The 16,454-nt window shown below is 39.1% G+C and overlaps 1 protein-coding gene across 1 annotated transcript in view; it reads right to left on the bottom strand.

Moving 5' to 3' along the window:
- The window catches only part of chl1a (cell adhesion molecule L1-like a), a 51,732-nt gene extending 43,399 nt beyond the window's left edge, over positions 1 to 8,333 (bottom strand). The window contains exons 1-2 of the mRNA XM_078254736.1: positions 8,114 to 8,333; positions 7,932 to 8,025 (exon numbers count right to left, since the gene is read on the bottom strand). The gene's annotated coding sequence lies outside the window, so the exon portion shown is untranslated. The remainder of the gene's footprint in view (positions 1 to 7,931; positions 8,026 to 8,113) is intronic.
- Positions 8,334 to 16,454: the final 8,121 nt, after the last annotated feature.

Consider the following 16,454-nt stretch of genomic DNA (forward strand, 5'->3'; position numbering starts at 1 on the left):
GACGCACTGTCACTGTCAACAAGACGATGCGCTGTATATGTCACAACTTATTTCTGTATTTTTGATGTCAAAGTGAGCGTTTGTCTGAAAAGAGGGGTCTTAACAATGAGGGCACTGTTCAAAAGCAAGAGTCCATATGAATGCCGTGAAGAGCATTTCAAGTGCCAGCAAACCATGTTCCTCACTTGCTAGGAGGAATGCAGCCTATTGTCAATTGAACTTGTACAAAAAGCTCCTAAAAGTGCAGCACGGGGGGTAGAGGATGGCTGAGGACAGCATACGTGACCGCCCTCAAAGCCAGATCATCCCGCTCCTCTTGTGCTCACTGGAGAAACTTCAGTTGTTCCAATTCAGATGGAGTGCAAAGTTATTTGTGCCCCCTGTGTGGGGCGTTGATTTCACCAAACAGTTGTCGGCTGGAGCGGTCATGACCTTTGCTCTTGGTTGTTAGGAACTGCCAGAGCTGGGAGGCAGAAAGCCAGACACCATGGTAACAAGACTGTTGGTATCTATGCTGGAAAGATTTACTGGGAATTTGAAAGACATTTCCACAGGATACAAGCTTAATACCTTGACGGGTGAAAGTTTGATGCTAACAAATCTGTCAACAAATGTGAAAAGGCAGACAGGATAGACAGGCTGAAGACACAATCACTTTCTGACATTGACCACTCTATTTTAAACCACAGTGTTGATGGCGGCGAGTTACTGTGTCAGTGACTCCTGTAAATATTTCACAAGCATTCCAAATGTGGACTGGCCGTCCTCAAGGAGAGCAATAAATTCCCTCACCAAAAACACACATCAGTGTTCAACCTGTTTAGTTTCTCTTTCATGGTCATTTTCTGATGAAAGCCAACCAAGCATCATTAAATTATGGACTAAGGAGTGGAAAGAGATTCCTGCGTGTCCTTTTATGGCACAGAAGCAGGGAATTACTACACAAACTAATACTCACAACAGGAATGACCATGGGAACGACACAGCAGAACCACCTGCCATTCTTTATCAAATGTAAAAATTCCCCTTTAGATACTTTATATCCATTAGTTTTGTATTGAGGGGCTGGTTGATAATGGATGGCACTGTGGTACTGAAGACTGGACCTAATATAAAAAGACGCAGTTTCAGTTTCAACATCATTTAAATATGCAAAGATCAATTATGACACTGTTTTTCTGACAGCTGTTATGTTAAATTCCCAAGTACACAGGCTGCTAAATTAATTCATGTATGCAGCATTCTCAGATTATCTTCTTAAACAGTACTTAAACAGTTAATCCACATGAATGCTTTCTCTGAGGCTATTGACATGTAAAATATGGGATTATTGTGCTTTTTTTTCTCCTTTAAAACACTCTTTGTATTTTGTTTCCCACAGACAATTTTGTTGAATTGATAAATATATCAATCATTTGACAGTAAAATTGTGTCTCATTCAGAATATGTTCATTTACACTTGGTTGTTGTTCCTACTGAAGCTAAAGAGGTTTGCACATGGATATTTTACCATCTTATGGTTGTTAAACAGGTTTTATGTTTTGCAAGGATGAGATGCCTTTAATTGCTTTATACTAATTGATTGTCTTCCTATACTTTCTAATTAAGGGAATCCCCAACTGTGTCTGCCTCGTCAATACAGTTCCAACACAGAGATTGATTCCTAGTGGCTCTCAGAATTTCATAACAAATGCACACATTTAACCATCTGAAATTCCTCTGAAAGTTATTTGCGATCTGGACAGTTGGTTCTACCACTAAATTAGATGATTAGGTTATGTTATATTCTTTATACTTTAAAAAATAAAGTTTAAAAAAAAGATTAACTTTAAAGCAGCGGCTACATGTTGATAGCACATTGTTGTTGACTATAAGTGACTGGCATGGAGTTTTACTCTTCCCAATGTGTCACTGACTCAGTGGCTGAAAAACTCACCCCCTGCCTGGTAAGGCTCTTAAACTGCACTAGCTGCTCCTAATGGATAACAATGAGCTGCTCAGATGCTGACAGAAGCTAAATATATGCTGTTCTGTCACGACACATTTAGCAGCACTTCGAACCCATTCAATTAATTATACAGTAACAGAATACTGCATCAATATGCCACATACAATATTTAATAATCATACAGTAATAATATCATATTTTTTCCAACAAATTCCAAGTTTTTGAAGTGTTGTTGTCAGTTTACCCCTCGTGTAAAGCCAGGGTTTTAACTAGAACTGCAGTACTGAGTGAATAAAGTAAAACCCCTCTGACAGGCTACAATCACAGAGGTTGCTGAGAGGCTATTATCTCTTCTTTTTCTCTGGAAGGCAAGTTAGAGAGGTGGAGACAACATACCTGGCATGTGGCAACACATTCTGGACATACCTATTCCAGAGTGACTGTCTGTACATACTCCTAAAAAAGCAGTAGTAAGCTTTCTACTGGGACACTTTTACATTTATGTTCTCTCATTGTTGCCACTTGGGACCTATTTGCCTCGGAAAGTTTTGATTTCCATTTCACAGTGTCCAAGCATTATGACATTTCCAGCATGAGTCCCCCATCAGTTTGCATTCAATTGCTTGCTTCGTAAGAAGGGCACTCAGACAAACCACTCACCATCTGACATTTAGAATTTATCATCCTTTCTCTGCCTCTAATAAACCAGAAAATGCTGGTGAGCCATGGATTTAGAAGGTTCATATTTGTAGAGAACCCTTTAATCAACACAACCTGTGTGATATACACAGTGTTGGGGAGTAACAGAATACACGTAAAGGCGTTACGTATTCAGAATACAAATTATGAGTAACTGTATTCCGTTACAGTTACAATTTAAATAGTTGGTATTTAGAATACAGTTACATTGTTGAAATCAATGGATTACATGACGATACTTTTCTGTTTCACGAGTTTATTCACTTTTGTATAACTTTTGCGTGGTCAATCCCAATGGAGTCGGAAGAGGAGCAGCGGGAGCTAGAGGAGATGGAGCCGGAACCGGCACAACAGAGCCAGGACAGAAATGCGTTTCTATCTTGGAAATTCAAACAGCATTTTACATTAAAGACTGTGCAGTGCATCCTCTGCTTGCCAGCAACCAACCTCCTTTCAGCGTCCAAAGAATCCACCTCCAACCTGAAGATCATCTTAAAGTACTTTTTTTTTTTATTATCCAAGGGTAGTTGTCTGCTGTAGTTTTACTGGTCACCTTGCTATGTTATAGTTGTATCAGGTAGCTACATGCTTAGTTGACGTGCGACTTTACATTCTTCTATGTGCTGATTTACTATCCCCAGAGCTGTTGCTAGCCCCGTTTGACTTGCTAGCTAAAATTAGCTCGTGGTAGCTTAGACTGCGGTTAGATTTTTGTAGTATGCAGTTCAGGACTACAAATACAAAAAACTATCTGCTTGTTCAGGTACTTGTTAGTAACGCTACTGTGGAAGCTTTTATATGTTTTGTGATATCTTCATTTCCGTCGAGCTGGCTTTATTGCAGGCAATACTTTACAACATGACCTACATTGGGTATTTACTCTACGGTTTACTTCTGCTCCCCGCTCTAGGTAAACTCCTTATAACCAATACAAGGGAGCCCCCTACCGGTCTATGTAATAGCATCCAACAGTCACTATATAACATGTTTAAATGTTTCCACATGGTTTTAGTTGCATGTATGAATGCTCATGTTGTTATACCATACTCATACCACTTGGCTAGCAAAATGGGTTCAGGATAGTGCTAAAACAATTTCAGTGTTATTAATTTGTGCTCGTTCTGTCTTTCTTTATTTTAGAGGAAGCATTCCAATGTCTTGCAAAGAGCAGAAATGGCATCAGATGATGGTGGTGAACAAAGTGCCATGCCCAACGCACCTCCTCTCAAACAAGCAACACTCAGCACCTCAGCAATCACCCAAAGGAAAGTAAACTCCTTGGTTCTTGAGTTCATAGTCATGAGTGGTTAGCTAATATTAAAAATCTGCAGCTACGCTTGAGGCTGTAGACTGTTCATGCATACATTTAGTATGTTAACATTAGGCTTGAGCGATCTCCAATATTTTCAAATCATCCAATCGTGGTTACTCGAGATTGCCGATAGGCGATCTTATCGCCAGTCTGACAGGCTACAACACGTAATTGGACATAACATATTATGGATATTTGGAGTGGCTTTCACTTTCATCAATGAAATTGGCTACACCTGAAAGTCAGTGCTCAGCTTCAAATGACTATGTTAAAAACAACAGACAAAGCCAGAAATATTGGTGTAGTCATGTACTCAGACCTGAATTTCAACAACCACATTAAGACAATAACAAAGTCTGCCTATTATCACCTTAAGAATATATCAAGGGTTAAAGGACTTAAGTCTCAGCAGGATTTGGAAAAACTTGTCCATGCTTTTATCTTCAGTAGACTTGACTACTGGAACAGTGTCTTTACAGGTCTCCCTAAAAAAATCAATCAGACAGCTGCAGCTGATTCAGAACGCTGCTGCTCGAGTCCTCACTAAGACCAAGAAAGTAGATCACATCACTCCAGTTCTGAAGTCTTTACACTGGCTTCCTGTGCCTCAAAGAATTGATTTCAAAATACTTCTGCTGGTTTATAAATCAATAAACAGTTTAGGGCCAAAATACATTTCTGATCTGCTAGTAAACTATGAACCATCCAGACCTCTCAGGTCGTCTGGGACAAGTCTGCTATCTGCCCCCAAAATCAAGGCTGAAGACTTTTCTTTTTGATGTAGCCTTTCTTTAATTTCTTGTACTGCACTGTGCATTTTATTCTTGTATTGTATCTGTTTTTAATTTTGTATTCATTTCTAACTGCTCTTTAATGTTTTATGTAAAGCACTTCGAATTTCCCTGTTGCTGAAATGTGCTATATAAATAAAGCTGCCTTGCCTTGCCTTGCCTTGCCTTACACCGGCTCGGCTGTCCTGCCTCCTGCTTGGTTGACGTGCTGACATCATAGACAGTATATAAGAATGGACCAACAGATCCCGTTGCTATGGACGAAGACCAATGAAGGCCATTAGAAGCACTTTTCCGGTGATGGCTAGCGTTACTGCGCAGCCTCCAACTGAGAGAGACAACGTAAATGTGACGTGAGCAACGTGTCTGAAAGTTGTAAGTCTTCTGGTAGCTGTGCCAAGAGAAATGTCAATCATTCCCAATCTTGCAGAGACGGAGAGCGTAGGTATATGTAAGGAAATAACATGGACACAGGCTAATTATTGCTAACTAAAATGCTAGTTAACATTAGTAATTAAGCTTAAACAGCTAATGTGAGACGAAACTTCCTGCGCGCTTCTCCTGTACTATACGGTAATTCCTCTACTATGCGACAGTAAGTCGCGTGGTTATGACACAATCGTTAGCCTATTTTTACAAAAACGTCTGCTACGGAGCCATAACGTGAGGTACAAGGTAATGGAGCCTTTTATATATTGTCATGTTTCTTTAGAAATAAACAATGGACAAATAGAGTCTTTAAACGCTTCAGATGTAAAGTTATTCGCTGTCAAAGTGGCGCCAAAATGAATGGCAGTCAATGGAATGCTAACGGGAGGTGATGGCTTATTAGCATCAAAATGGCGCCATAGGAGGTTCGCGGTCCGAGGAGAAGCTTACCCCCTTGGCTGACATGCTTCAGTGTTGATAGTGTCTTGCTTTGGTAGCTCGATGCAGTTATTTTTTGTCATATTCTTCATGACAGCGTCTAATTGTCCCTTAAACCTAACATTACAGTAGTTCACTCAAGCACTCATAGCGACTTCCTTTTAGCGACTTTCTCGCTAATCCTATAGTTGTTTACACGCTATTAGCTCTGTTAGCTACTTTAGTTTAGCAGTTAGCGGTGGCTTCTCTCTCTCACTCTCCGGCTCTCTCTGTGTGTAGGTCAGTGTGTTAAATGTATAGCTATTCCTCTGCCTCCTAATATGATAATTGTACATGTAATACCTATAGTTTATTTGTCGTGTTGGAGGTGAAGCTCCGCACGAGGGAAACTCGACCGGTAACGTTAGCTGCCGTTAGTCCCCACTAACATTAATCGGTGCAGGCTGACCTAATGTAGTTCCCAATACCCTGGCAGCAGCCGGGAAGGTTGGGAGGCTGGGTGACGCAGCCCAGCAGGTGTCAGACTCATGGAAAAGACACGGAAAACTTCTTTGTAATTAACGTTAAGGATTCAAACTTCACTCGTTGTTTGTGCTGATTAACGTGGCTCAGCGGGCGGACTTACCGCTCCACCAGAAAATAAGCAGTAAGGCGTAGATTGTTCGTACGGCAGGCTCACATATATAGAGGTGTATGCTTGAAACAGAAGGTCAAGGGTTTGAGTCCGACCTGAGACAATTTCCTGCATGTCTTCCCCCTCTCTCCCCTTTCATATCTAGCTGTCCCATTAAATGGCGGAAATGTCCCAAAAAATGATCTTAAAAAAAAAATATATGCATAGGAAACACCAATCGTCGATCATTCCTTTAATTGTCAATATACGATCTGATCGCCAATCAGCACAAGCCTACTAACATGCTAAAGTTTATCGTAACTGAGGCTGATGGAATTACTGTTATTATTTTTAAAAGTATCCTCTCTTAAGACTTGTGGAAATGTTGTCCTGTTTGTGGCACTACATGACCAACGGTACAACACTGAGCCAGGGTCATTTAAGACTACATGACCCTGTACATGTGAAGGGGCGAGAATCTGAGCGAGATCACACCACGCCTGAATAAACACATATCTGGATGTTTTTCAAAGTTGAAATTTACAGCTGACCTGTTTCTCATGTAACAACTTGTTGTACTGTAAATGAATGTATTGAAAGCTTGGCCCGAACATCACCACAGGGAGTGAAAATCCCAGGATTCCTCAATTACCACATTTCGGTCAAGTTGGGTCACACAAAGAGAGAGAGATTCGACCCATTTCGCTATGACAAAGCTGCAGAGGTTTGAATGGGCTGCTTCACAGGGCTGAGTGTGGCCATTGCTCTGGGCAAGTCTTCACTCTCTGAGTGACCAGACAGAAGGGACAGAGACAGGATGTGATCTCACTATTTACCATTAGAATTCATGTAAGGGAGTCTGACTTTTGAAAGAGGTAGAAAGCAAGTGATAAAGTGAGTTTAACACAACTGTACAGCAAAATCACCTATGTTTATGCAAATCTGTAACAGTCACAAAACTCCAAAACACTGTTCATGAAAACCCTAACTCTACTTAACACTCTGCAAGGAAAGGTCAATTGTAATTAGCACAGCTACAAGAGTGAAAAGTGGTACAAACTCTTACAAGGTTTACAAACCATGGGTCATAAAATCCAATAATCTTTGACTGAGGGGTAAAAATGTCAATGATTTTGATAAAGCCGTGCTGCACAATTACATTAAATATTAATGGGAGAATGTTTTTACATGGTTGCAGGTACTAATGTCCCGATAAAAAAAAGCATTTCATAAATTTTGTACATAAGAATGCCTGCCCTCCAGAGGGAGGGAGAAGCACAGTATCTCCAGCACAGACAATGAATAGCCAAGATAAAAATCTGAACTTGTTTTTTGTTTCTGATTTTTTTTTTTTTTTTATATATCATTCAATGCAAGATTTTACACCTTGGCTACAATAACCTGCATGGGCACAGATTCACTTCACTTTTAATTATTTTGCCTCTGAGCTCCACAGGGATCAGACAGCTCACCGCTGAAATATTTACCTGAGAACTGCCTGTGATTTATGCTGATAAACAAGACTTTCAACTTGCAGGATGATGGTTTGATGGAGATGGAGGGCGGTGGCTTTAACTTGTTTTTACTTTACTTTATCACCATAGCGCATATATAACATAACATAAACGCTGAATGGCTTTTTCCTGTCACAAACCTGAACAAAACAACATTAAGTGAACTTCATTTAGATGTGCAGCTTACCCATAAGACGAGCAACTGGAGTAATGTGAAGAGTCTTCTACCTATCGAGGTGTTGTCTTCAGTTCCCTCAGGAGAAGCTCGTTTTGTCCAAAACCTAAAAGTGATGCGAACTTTGAGTCCGCGATATGACAAACATCGCAACAACTGCAGCAAAACTTTTCAGGTATTACGTAGCTCTTTACCTCAGAAGCCCAACGTGCCAAATTCTTTGCCTGACGGCCAAAAGTGCGCAGTCAACAACTGCAACTCTGACTCAAGTCTCCACAAGGTCTTTTCTCTATTTTAGAAGCGACAGAGGTCAAAGGACACGCAGTGACTCTGAAGACGGTGCGGGTGGAATGACTGCTGTCATATACTATAACCGGCACCCCATAGGCTTGAGTAAAATATGTGCGTATACAAAACATGGGGAAATATTTCACAGCGTGAACAGTGTGCGCGCGAGCGGCGTCATCACTAGGTAAAGGTGACACAGCTGAAGTATAACATAATTTCAATGGACAAGTGCCACTGTACAAAATTATATCTCTCATGCACACTTAGAAAGAGTATAGGTGAACACATACTATGCCAGTGTTTGTACAGAATGACACACCCATCAGAGTTCACTTAACACTCCAGCTGCAGCAGAGCAGAGTCAGCAGCTCTGAGTGAAAAAACGCAATTCACACGAAGGAAGGAAAAAATGGTTTATTGTGTATTTTTCTGTACTTGTTGGCATGTCAGATGACTGTAAAGTGGAGCTATGTGGAGAGAGGGCATTCTTGGAGATAAACACAGACTTACACATACACAAGTAGCAAGCAACACAACACACTATAAGTTCAGATGCTCTTAGCTATAAATGTAAAACTTTAGAAAAAATAAATGTTATGATCCAGACCATTTGAACAAACACATCAGCACCTTTAACTAGTAGCTAAGACCAGTCCCCAGATGATGTACAAGGGATTTTAAGATACTGTAAGAGTAGACCTGAAACACACTAAGTGCATTAATTATCATAATCGATTAATCATTTCAGTCATTTCTTAGGAAAAGTCACTGCTTCTAGCTTCTTAAATATGAATATTTCTTTCTCTTCTAGTAAACTACTTTATTTTTGGACTGTTTGTTGGACAAAACAAGCAGTTTGAATATATTAACGTGGGCTTTAGAAAATTCTGATTTTGACCACTATTTGTTGATATTTTATAGACGATTCATTGATTACTAAAAGAAGATAATTGTCAGATCAATCACTAGGCCTAATTAAAAGATTACTTTATTGCAGACCTCTCTGGCATTTACTGTAATGCATATAACAAAGATCAGGAAGTGTATACACCTACATACATTTTATTGACCTTAAGTTAACCTTATATATGCTGAATACTACCTGGTTTCTTTTGTATAACAGTGGCATTAAAAGTACACATTTCTGTGGTTGTGATATTGTTATTATTGAAGACCTCAAATCTAACATATTCTGTGACAATTATACATGCCCTTGATATTTTTTTTTCTGATTCAGCTTCACCAGACACAATTCACCTTGTTTTGTCATGGATATACTGACAAAACAGACTAAGCATTCTAGTAGTCTTTGTTGATACTCTCTGTGTAATCAAATTACTAAATCCCACAGTGAAGGGTGCTCTCTGTCTCCTCTAAACTCCTGTCTAAAAATAGACCATTGTTGACAAGTGGTCTTAGTTGGACTCTACATTTGAGATTGAAATTTCCAGACATACTTTGACAATAAAGGTAATGTTAGGCCTTTAAAGGTCCAATGTGTAGGAATTTCTCCCATCTAGCATTGAGATCATATATCTCAATCAACTCTCTCGCACCACGCAGTTCAAAGTACGTATTACAGCTATGGTAGCCTTCACGCTTCAAAAAGCCGGTCTCTTGCTCTTTTCAATATCTTTTTTCCTTTCCTGGGAGAAGAAGAAGACTCCTGTTCCTGAAATTTGGATTTTGAATATGTCTGGTCCTCCATGTTTCCATCTTCAAACTTGCCGGGGCCGGGATGCTACGATACCCATTAGCAGCATTAGCAGCACCTGAGTTTATCATGTGACAGCGAAAACGCGAAAGGCAGAGCAGTATGTCCTGTATGTCCCTTACCTGCTAACGTATTTCAAGATGGCGCATGAATATGGAGCGTCTACCCCAGTTCATGCAAATGCAAATGTAAAATTCCAAGCCAAAAGGAATACTTGGAATTGATGGTGGTGGAAAATATTCATGAAAAAGGACAAGTTTGTGAACAGGCAACACAGATTTTGATAATGAACAACTAAACACATTACACACTGGACCTTTAAAAATGTTATTGCTGCAAGGCCCTTTAATATACTGGCGCTTTGTGCACAGCACAAAAAAATGCTTTGATTAGTTAATCAACAGGCCAAGGACCCCTTAGCTGAAAGAGCGACCGAACCCTTAAATATATTGCATAGAATTGAGCATGGTAAACTGGGCCAGATGGATAAAAATGGATGGATGGATGTTCATATACTATTTATACATCTTGTTTTAATGTTAAACATATGTGGAAGGCACAGTGAATCCTTAAGCTTAACTGGCTACCATATTGGCTACTTTACCTTACTTAGTAAGGATATTATCAATGTGGTGTAAATTAAATGTTTGTTTTTGGCCGAAAAGGCAGATTTATTTTCAGACATATTACAATTTTTGAAAAAAGAAAACTAGGGGGTCACAGCTATTGAAGATCTCTGTACTAGAACACTAAAAAGTTTACTTACATCAACACGTATAGACCACAGATGCAAAGCTCTTCACTCTCAAGTTGTCCGTGCCATGCTACATTCCCACAAGGTCCAAACTTGATTGTAAGGCAATAGAAAAGAAGATACATTCCAATTACCACTCGAACCACCAGTGAACATTGTGTCATGGACCTTGACATTACCTTCCAAAGAGAGAGAGAGACAAGCACAGCTCGGGGGTCACCACATTTTCATCCATTATAAGGCCATTGTGCTCCGCTGACCTGTAATCTTGACCTCAACTTCTGTTTCTCTCTGGCTCAAAGCACTTCACTGGAGATATGTGAGATCTATTGATTCCTCTCCACATATATGTATACATAGAAGTAATTCTTTTGTATATAGAAAAACAACGTTTCGCTCAAACTGAAAACACATTCAAACTCTTATTGCCTCAGGTATATAAAGCAACTTCTTACATAAATAATTCCATATCTATTTCAGCACCCTTTGCACTATTGTACTGTCTACAAATGTCATTATATTGTTGTTTATTTACATGTATATACACTTTTATTATATAAATCAAACTGGAGACAAATTCCTTGTGTGTGCACACATTTACTTGGCCAGTAAAGCTTATTGTGATTCAAGTGTTGAGTCTGACATCTCATCGCAATTAATTTTTATCAAAATATACAATCCCAATGGCAGTTCATTGAACTCTGCCCTGTGTTTTTTAAACTGCAGAGAAAACACGCAAACTATATTTCACAGAGGAAGGAGTGTAGAAAATCTAGTTGCCATAGTAATGGATGTATATTTTACTGGTGGCAGGTCTTTCCTCCTGTGGTATAACATTGCCCCCTAGTGACATCTCTGATGGCCTTGCACAGCAGGAAAGCAGCAACACAATCCAGGAATAGTTTTTTCGCAGCCTTACTCCAGCAAGCTCGGGAAGATTGAAATAATTTATCAGACAAATAATTTATGTCAACTTTTGATATTACAGAAGATGATATGTGCACTTTACAGTATCAACCATAACAGTGTCAATCTCATGGACAGTGTTCGTCTTTTCTAAGGTGCATTTGAGCATGAAACATAATGTCTACCAGCTGCCCCACAACTGTTTCTCCCAGTGTTTTGTTCTTGGTTGAATGTAAAAGATATGTGTGGATTCTTTCAGTTGGTTAAGCAAGACATATTTTGCTGTTTCTACTGCTGGATCTGTTGTGCATATATTTTATTTTTTAGAGTTAAACACTAGAGGGGGCTTCTGAGTTCTGATTTCCATGAGATTTCTGTTCTGCTGTCTGTTAAGTTATTTCAGCCATCCAGGTAGTGTTTTGACATGCAATTAAATACTAAATCAAATCACTAAATCCCAATGCAGTTAAGGAAAATTTTATTTTCATCCAAAATAACTCTTCATTCTTTCAAGTTTTTGTTAAAGGACTGGGGTCTCCCTGGTGGTTTAGTGGTTTAAGACCCACACAGTACATCTTTACCGATGCACCTTGGTGATTACACTAACTGACCAGCAAAGCTGGTAGTCAATCATACAACACCTTGTCTGATTTAACACATACCATCTACTACATCAAACTTGTGACATCCTTAGTGACCTTCAGATAATTCTTAAGGAAGGTGATTGAAGCTGAATGCAACAAAAAAAGAAAGCGGAACGTGGACAAAACTTTTCAAACTCTTTTCAAGTTTAAGGGCTAGGAAAACATTCAAGGTCGGTTCTTTAAAATAACAATAAAAACGTGTATGAATTTTAAAATAATTGTATTAATTCATCTTGTTGCCTATTTTTAAATGGCAGATTAATATCAATTGATTTGTATCGATACTGGTGCAATAAAAATGTTAACAAAGTCAGTGTAAAATTCAGTTAATGTGTGCTAAAAATGTTATTCAGATGAGATTTGAATCATAGATCATATGATTCACAACTATAGAGGTTTCCTCAGCCATACAACCAAAATTTCAGTGGGATTCTGCACTGCCATCAGCTTTTGATTGATAGTCCCTTTTGCTATTGCAAGGCTATCATTCAAACTGTGAATATTAGCAGTGCTTCAATGATTTTAGTGTAAGGCTGAACTACTGCTTTGTATGAAATTATCCAATTTTAAGTTTCTTTGTGCTGAGGACCAGCATGTGGGTGCCTTGACCTAAAGATGTCAGGGATCTTTCTTTGCATTCATTCCTTTCATGAAAAGAAAGGGCTGTGGAAAGAAGGGAGATGAAGCTGTGCGGAGCAATGCTCTCTCTGAAGAAGAATGCTTCAGAGAATACAGCACAGTTTACAGCACAGTTTCTTGTATCGGATGAGAATGCTTATACTTTACATTAGATGTAATTTACCTGATGCTTTTCTCCAAAGTGACTTACAATTGCTATATATGTCAGAGGTTGCACGATGATGTATCGCAGTGGGATCTGAACCCAGATCTCCCACACCACAGGCATGTGTCATAAACACTGCACCATCACCACTATACTGCATGCATTTTTAATGAAGTATTGTGTGTAATCGTATTGTGTAGACTACACTGGGAACTTCAAATGCCTTATGAAAAAAATTCCGTCGTACTGGCAAAAGATAATCTGATATTTGCTGCCCAACAAGATAACAGCATTGCGATGGGTGTGCTAAATGGACATGGACCGGGAATAAATGTTGACTGATAAGTGCAATCAAAGCCAGCTGCCTTCATTTATGGACTCAAGACCCACGGGTTTGAGTGTGTGTGAGAATGTGTGTAATATTAGTGTTGCAGGTGGAATACGAGACATTACATCATCACCACGTAACAGTATTACAGGCAGCATGCTAGACTAATGGTGCCTAAGGGAAAAAATTTAATTGAAATGTTAAATGACTTTAAAACATGTGCACATTTGGAATATGTAAGGGTTGCAGTTATACTTTGTTGTGTTGTTCTGGGCTCTGCCTGCTTGTGTGTGTGTGTGTGTGTGTGTGTGTGTGTGTGTGTGTGTGTGTGTGTGTGTGTGTGTGTGTGTGTGTGTGTGTGTGTGTGTGTGTGTGTGTGAGCATGGGTACGAATGTGGAGGATAGAGTGAGCATGGGTACGAATGTGTGTTTTCATGAGCAATTTCCTCACTTTATATAGTTCAGTAGGAAAAAAAACAATGTTTTATCTGCCATGCAAATAGGAACAGGTTGATATAATGTTGCAGGATTGTATGTGGGTCAAACAGCCAACACTTTCGTTTTGTCTAAACTGGTACACAAAGTTCTGCTGAATCATTTGACAATTGGTGCAAAAGTCTAGGCCTTGTGCACTGCATCTGCAGTTTCTTTAGCCCACTGATAAAATCCTTGTACAATAATAGCTGTGAAGTTACAGAATTCCTTATTTACTATCCATATAAAAAAAAAGCTTTAAATAAAAGTTGAAATACTAATGTAGAGAACTGGAAATATTAAAAGCACATTGTAAGTAAACATTGGGTACGTATATAATGAATCTCTATGAACATTGCAAATCATATCATTTCATTTTAGCTTTCTTTAGGTTACAGTAGTATATATTTGTAATGAATCAATTGGAGTTCTAATAACAAGACAGTTTTCTTACAGTGCTACAACAAAATTTTGTCTTCATAAACTTGTAATATAGATTTTCTGTTTAATGTACTCATAAGTCAGTATGTTGACCATTAAGGGATCCTTTATGTTAATTAGCGTGTTTGAATAATTCATGTGTTTGACGTCCTTAATGCTAAGCTTGGCAAAGGCATCGGGAGACAGATGTGTTCACCCTTAACCAGCTAATGGTCATCCATGAAAACGAAAGCCAAGCAGATCCACCACTGTTCATGGCGGCCTTAATGAAAAAAAACATTGCCAATTTCACACTATTTCTGCATCATTTGTCACCAAAAAATTTGCAAGTTAACACTTGAGAAGTGCAGAGTAGTCGCTCGTTACCAGCTGTTTGAGGTTGATTGTGTTTTTGCATTTTTTTTAAATGCGCTGATGAGACTGTTTGTGTACTGCATGTTGTGGATTGGTGTTGGTGTCTAATTGCAACTAAAGCACTTTTTTAAAAAACAGCCACAATAAGTTTTGATTTTAAACACAATTTAATATACTTGTAGCTTTTACTGTTATTTATGCTAAGTGCAGGGGATCGTTATGTCATTGACAAATAGAGAGTAAAAACATTCATTAGGAGGAGACTATCCTACAGATGGAAAATCCATACAGTGGTCTGAGCCTTGGACCTCTGCATATGTAAATCCCAATCACCTAGCATAGATCTTAACATTGAAAATTTGAGAACAATGTATGTAAATAAATGCCAGCAGCACCGGGCTGCAGGCTAGCTGCACATCCATGATGTGTGTTTATGTGCAGGAGCCCTCTGGAGAGGAAAAGTATGGGAGAGAACCCATTTTTGGTGACATCCCCATTTTTTGTTCCATTTTACTGCATGGTTCACTTACATATAAGCCTCTAATGCTTTCAAAATTAAATCAAACACAACTCGCAACTGCCTTCTATTCTCATGAAGGAGGCAAACATTTCATGTAAAGAGGCACACTACAGGGCCAGGCAGCACATGGTGGGTTAAGCCAATTGTGAAGCTGGAGAAATTTCACTTTTTCCTGCTGATAATAGATTATATTTGCTCCCTCATAGATGGGTTTATATGGTTACTAGAGCCCTGTGTTTAATTTAAAAAGCAAAGTTTCTTTCCAAGGTATTCGAAAGATGTCTGCATATACCTCAAATAATATGCATGTACGTTTATTTTAAATAATGAATATTAAGCATTGATTTGCATTTATTTTGAGTATGTTAAATAAATATTAAAGAGAAGAAAATGTGATCCTGCAGCCAACCAAAGACCATGTGTGATTGTGTAGATTCATGGAGCTTCATATGACAGAAAAATTTAAAATCTCATGAGAGGTAGGCTGACCTTGTTGGTTCAATAGCTTTATTGATTGCAGATGTCAGACAACCTAATACTGGGCAGCAAAATTGAACCCTGGCGCACGCACGCACACACACACACACACACACACACACACACACACACACACACACACACACACACACACACACACGATGAGTTAATGGAAAGCTGGTGAAATGAGAGCTAAAATATTTATAGGTAATGCCTATTCAGCTGAGAGTACTCTAGTATCATCCCCCACAACAGTTTACAGTTAAAACATTTATAGCTACTTAAATAAATGGAACAGCCACACAACCTAAACATTGGGCATGTCTGGTGAGTATAAGCTTGCTGTAAATGAGGCTCTTCGGTCTCTACGAATACAAAGAATTGAGTTGTCTAAAGCATGATATAAATGTGTACGTCTCCTTCATGCGTCAAATAAAGTACCCGTGAATAAGAGAGCAGGACAGACTTCCTGACATTCTGTCTGAAAATTCACAACACGTGGCAAGTCGTTCCATCAATCTCATCTTCTCAGCCTTTACCACACTTAACACCTGCCCCTTCCCCAACTGAAACGGAAGCATTAAAGAAATTTTGGCAGAATGTATAACCAAATGAGCTGCACTAAAAAATGTCTGCTCAGATTGACACAACGACGTGGGCACTAATGTCTGCTGCCACCTGCTCCTTTTCCCAATGTTTTCTGCTCAGCAGTGCAAGGCCACAGGCGGCGAGTCTAATTTTGTCTGCACTGTGAGTTCAAGATTTAGGGACCTTTTATCAGGGCCGTAAAGGCATCGGGAGATGATGATGTCAGTGCAATTTCATCTTGTCAAAACTTCAAGGTTGGCCCA

Source organism: Sander vitreus, chromosome 7, assembly GCF_031162955.1.
Source record: "Sander vitreus isolate 19-12246 chromosome 7, sanVit1, whole genome shotgun sequence".
NCBI classification, from domain to species: Eukaryota; Metazoa; Chordata; class Actinopteri; order Perciformes; family Percidae; genus Sander; species Sander vitreus.